The following is a 6,000-nucleotide window of genomic DNA, read 5'->3' on the forward strand; positions in this document are numbered from 1 at the left end:
CTTTGAATCATTTGACACATGCGAACCGTGCCTCATGGGCAAGATGACTAAGACTCCATTCTCAGGAATAATGGAGAGAGCAACCGACTTATTGGAAATAATACATACTGATGTGTGTGGTCCAATGAACGTTGAAGCTCGCGGTGGTTATCGTTATGTTCTCACTCTCACCGATGATTTGAGTAGGTATGGGTATATCTACTTGATGAAGCACAAATCTGAGACGTTTGAAAAGTTTAAGGAATTTCAGAGTGAGGTTGAGAATCAACGTGACAGAAAAATTAAATGTCTACGATCTGATCGTGGAGGAGAATATTTGAGTCACGAGTTTGGCACACACCTAAGGAAGTGTGGAATCGTTTCACAACTGACGCCGCCTGGCACACCGCAACGCAACCGAGTGTCTGAACGTCGTAATCGCACTTTATTAGATATGGTACGATCTATGATGTCTCTTACCGACTTACCGCTATCATTTTGGGATACGCATTAGAAACTGCAGCATTGATACGGGCAGGTTCTATATCGACAGACAAAGGGAATCGTATACGGGATTGATTGTATCCTTGACATTGTGGTTCATCCGATGAGATCATCGTGGAGCAAGTGGGAGCCACCATGGGTATCCAGACCCCGCTGATGGTTATTGGCCAGAGAGGTGTCTCGGTCATGTCTGCCTGTCTCCCGAACCCGTAGGGTCTACACACTTAAGGTTCGATGATGCTAGGGTTATAGGGAATTATTATACGAGGTTACCGAAAGTTGTTCGGAGTCCCGGATGAGATCTCGGACGTCACGAGGAGCTCCGGAATGGTCCGGAGGTAAATATTGATATATAGGACGGATGGTTTTGGACACCGGAAGTGTTTCGGGCGTCACCGGTAATGTACCGGGACCACCGGGACAACCGGAGGTGGCCCCGGGGGACCACCGAAGGGGGGCAACGACCCCTGGAGGTAAGGTGGGCCAAGTGGGGGTGGGAACCAGCCCCTAGGTGGGCTGGTGCGCCTCCCCACTCAGCCCAATGCGCAAGGGAGAGAAAAGGGGGGGGGGCAAACCCTAAGCCAGGTGGGCCTAAGGCCCACCAGATGGTGCGCCACCCATCCTCCCCCCTCTGGCCGCCGCACCTCCCATCTGGGGGGTTGCCGCACCCCCTAGGGTGGGAACCCTAGGGGTGGCACCCCCTCTCCCCTCCCCCTATATATAGTGGGCACTTTTGGCCATTGGGGACATAGACTTTCCCCTCTCCCTCGGCGCAGCCCTGCTCTTCTTTCTCCTCCTCTCTGCCGGTGCTTGGCGAAGCCCTGCCGGGAGACCTCGTCTCTCCATCGACACCACGCCGTCGTGCTGCTGGAGTTCTTCCCCAACCTCTCCCTCCTCCTTGCTGGATCAAGGTGTGGGAGACGTCACCGGGCTGCACGTGTGTTGAACGCGGAGGTGCCGTAGTTCGGCACTAGATCGGAATCGCTGCGAGTACGACTCCATCAACCGCGTTCTAGCAACGCTTTCGCTTAGCGATCTTCAAAGGTATGAAGATGCTCTTACCCCTCTCTCGTTGCTGGTCTCTCCATAGGAAGATCTGAATATGCGTAGGAAAATTTTGAATTTATGCTACGTTCCCCAACACATAGACCATAGCAAACGATAACCAAGTTCACGAGGTAGAGAAAACACGTGCAAATAAACAAACTCCTAACTCCGCAAGGCAAATCCCTAACTCTCCCCCTTTGGCATCGAGACACCAAAAAAGGACAAAGAGAGGGCTGCAACACACCCCATGGACCAAAAAAGGCAAGCCACCCCATGGGCCGCCGCCCCTCCTAGGGGGGAAACCTAGGGCGCAATCTCCTCTCCCTTCCCCCTACATATACGGATGGGGATGCAACACACCCATGCCACGTCACAACCCTATATCTTCCATAGATCAGGTTTCTCCACTAGGCCGGTTTCGGTATTGCTTGGCGAAGCCCTGCCGGAACAGCTCCACCACCACCGTCGCCATGCCGTCGTGATGACGCGGAACTCATCTACCTCTCCAACCTCTCTTAATGGATCAAGGAGGTGGAGATCGTCATCGAGCTGTATGTGTGCTGAACGCGGAGGTGTCGTCCGTTCGGCACTAGATCGGGATGGATCCTGATGGGATTGCGGGACTGATCGTGAGGAGATCGCGGGATGAGTCGTGATTGGATCACAAAGACGTTCAACTACATCAACCGCGTTATATACGGTTCCGCTTAGCGATGTACAAGGGTATGTAGATGCATTCCCCCCTCGCGTAGATGTTAGTCTCCATACATTGATCTTGGTGAGCGTAATAATTTTTTTGGTTCCCATGCGACGTTCCCCAACAATTTCACATACACTTTTTCTGTGAAACCACCGTTGAGGAAATTGGACTTAGCATCCATATGATGAACCTTCCAATATCCTCTTGTGCTACCAAAGCTAGGAGCACTCCTTGACATTGTACGCAACCCTTCACGACGAGCCTTGCTTGGTACTTCACAATATCACCCTTCATCTCGTCATCTATGGCGTGTGTCCAACTAGGACTTTTGCTCGCCTGTATGAAGTTGCCCGTTCCTCAACTCTGAGTAAACACAATCCGGCATACTCAAGTGTAACTAGTTTTGTGTACTTGTAGACTTTCTTGAGGGTTTCTAGCAATGAGGCCCAGAGGAGTCCACTGTGGCTTGCGAAGGAGGCGACACAAATTGCGTCGGTGTCGATGCACTTGAGGAAGATAATTGAGTCCCAGGAGTGTTGTTGACATCCTCGTCATCGGCGTAGTCGTCGTGACCAGGACCATCATCTTGATGGTCATCGTCACTATGCGCATCGTTGTCAATTTTGTCGCCGAGATCTTCGCCCGTGTCATGCGCCTCGTTATTGCTATCGGCTTGCGACGCATGCGCATCACCATCGGTGTTGGCACCATGGTGATGACTACCATTGTGGTCGCCTTAGTTGGGCGTCTTGCCAACCACCTGGATGTCCTCCCCTACATCATCATCAGTTGGAAATTAGCCAGTGAATATGTTACTGTTTGGAGTATTGTCTACTTAGTGGTCCAATTCCACGCTTGGTTTTCTTCACAACGTCGATCAAATTCATAGACGCTTGGTTTGAGGATTGTAGAAGCGGTATGCCTTGGTGCGGAACTCCTCTCGTATGCGATGAACACCCCAAACGTTCGTAGACGAGACACATTCGGCTTATTTCCGTAAATTGCTTCATACAGAGTCTTTCCAATCACCGCCTTCGTTGGAGCCCGATTGAGAAGATATACCACCATCGAGACAACTTCTCCTCATAAAGTCCCTAACAAGTTCTTGCTCTTGAGTAAACTCCTCGCTATGTCAATGATGGTTTGATTGCACTTGTCGATAACCCTGTTCTGCTGCGGCGTGTAAGGTGTCGTGGGGAACCTTTTTATGCCAATCTTCTTGCACTAGTCATTGAACTTGTCCGACGTAAACTCTCCGCCGCGATTTGTCCGTAGAGCATGAACCTTCAACTTGTGTTCCATCTTCATTGCAGCCTTCAACTTTTTGAATGCTTCAACGCCTCATTTTTATATCGTAGCTGAACGACTCACAAGTATCTTGAGTAGTCATCTACCATAAGGAAGAATTACTTCTTTATCGCGATGATAGGGCAACATAGATCATCATGGAGCAGCTCAAGTGCATCTCTTGCACTTTAGGTAGACTAGCGAATGGTTTGCGATGATATTTGCCAACCAAGCACCCATCACATACTTGATCAACATGGTCGATAAATGGCATTCCACATACCATCTCCACCTTCGACATCTTCTTTATGTGGTTTTACGTACAAGAAAAACAAACACAACTAAATGGATCCTCTAACCACATGCTCTTAACCTGCATATTAATTAAGCATCACCAACATCAACATATGTGTATGCACTTTAATTTAAGGGAGTAGCAGCACCATAATAATTGTAACAGCCCGATGCTTGAAATGTTTTACATATATTTTCTAAAAAGCAGGTCTAGAAAACTTCTTTTGTTTTATTCGGTTAAAGAAGCATAAATTGAGTTTCAAAATTTTGGTGGATTTAATTTGAAGTAATGCGAACTTAAATTAAAAATTTGGATTTTAACCTTCTTTTTAGTTGTGTTTGTTTTTCTTCTCTACGTCATATTAGTTTATGCGCAATGGTTTTACTTGTGCATAGAATTTATTTGTGTTTTTCTTGTCTAATTTTCTGTAATACATTTTTTCGGGTTTTTCCAAAACTTCTTGGTTTTATTTTGTCTTTTTTTTCTTCTGTTTTTCCTTTTTATTTTTTTCTATTGTATGTTTCCTTTAGTATTTTTCCTTCTTCCTCATTCCATGATTTTTTCAAATTCATCCATATTTTTAAACAATTCATGAACTTTTTTCAAATACAATATTTTTTTTCCTAATTCAATGAATATTTTAGGAAATTGTTAAATTTTTGTTTCAAATTTCGTGATCTGTTTTCAAATTCGATGAAACAATTTCAAATCCGATGAACTTTTTTCAAGATTGATGAATTTTTCCTCCAGATTTGCCAACATTTTTCATAATTCATGTACTTTTTTTTAACTTGATGACCTCTTTTGTCGAAGACGTTGAACTTTTTGCGAAAATTAATGAACTTTTTCCAAAACTGTTGAAGTTTTTTTTAAATGGTGAAATCTTTTAAGTTTTTAATTAAGTATTTCCAAAATCATTGAACTTTTATAGGTTTGTGAACTTTTCTTCAAAAATAATGAATTGCTTCTCAAAATTGAAGAATTTTTTAAATGTTTCTGAATTTTGGTCTCAAAATAGAAGAATATTTCTAATTCATGATTTCTGTTAAAAAAAATCTAAGTGATAAGTAACTAGCCCAGCCATTCTAGTCATGTGGCCGATGGTTGTCGTGGTCAGGTGAGTTTGAACAAGGATGTGGCGATGCGAGCTCGATTCTTGGAGGAGCCAACTTTTTGTGTTATTCTGGTGATTTTTTCCGCTGCGCTTTGCCTTGACGGGCTTGCACGCTGCAGCTGGCGCAATCAACCTGTTCTAGCGCTTATGGCGCCGAACAGTTGATTCCCTTATCACCACCGAAGCTCTTTAGATGGAGCAACTAATTAAGGAGCGCTCCTTCAAAAGCATACCAAGGGTTGCTCTTAGGCACCGTCACTTGACGCGTTCTTTACCGCTGCCACTTGTTCCACTATATGTGTTTCTTTTAGATTTTATTTTTGTATTTTTGCATATGTTTTCGGCTTTTTAGATGGTGTTTTTGGTGTTCCTTCTGCCGTTCTTAACTTTTGGACAAAAAATCAAATTTCTTTTTTATGCGAAAAATGTGTTTTCTTGTCTTTCATTTTTTTTCTCGTGAGGCACGGTTTGGTTTTGGCGCGAGGCATGGATATGCTTATCGTGAAAGACACGATTTTGTTTTTGGAAACAAAAAAGGTGTTTTTTTCCTTTCTTGAGAGGCGTGGTATTCCTTTCAGGAGAGGCACAGATTTACTTCCGTAAAAAACATGTCCGTGCCTCTCAGAAACGAAAAAAACATATTTTTTTTTATTTCCTCGAGAGGCACATTTTTTCTTCTGCGAGAGTAGCGGATTTACTTTCGCGAGAGGCACGACCACGCCTCTCGGAAACGAGAAAAAACGCATGTTCTTTTTCATGGGAGACATGATTTTTTTTCGTCTATATTCTTTGTGAATTTTTTTTTGTCAAAATCTATTAAGATGGAATCTAGTTTCAAAGATCTTAATGCGAACAATGTGACAATGAAAGCGGTTCGACATTGAACACCCGGTTTAAGGCATAAAATGTTTTAAATAAAATGATATATGAAAAAAATAAAAACTCTCAGCTTAGGACAAATGACACACATGTAGTACGTCACTTGTCATAACATGAAAACGTGAGAGTGACCTTTAAATGATGTACACCTCAATTAGTAATTTTGTCTTTTGATCCTCTTGTGTTTCTTTTCTC

This window comes from Hordeum vulgare, chromosome 7H, assembly GCF_904849725.1.
Source record: "Hordeum vulgare subsp. vulgare chromosome 7H, MorexV3_pseudomolecules_assembly, whole genome shotgun sequence".
Lineage (NCBI taxonomy): Eukaryota > Viridiplantae > Streptophyta > Magnoliopsida > Poales > Poaceae > Hordeum > Hordeum vulgare.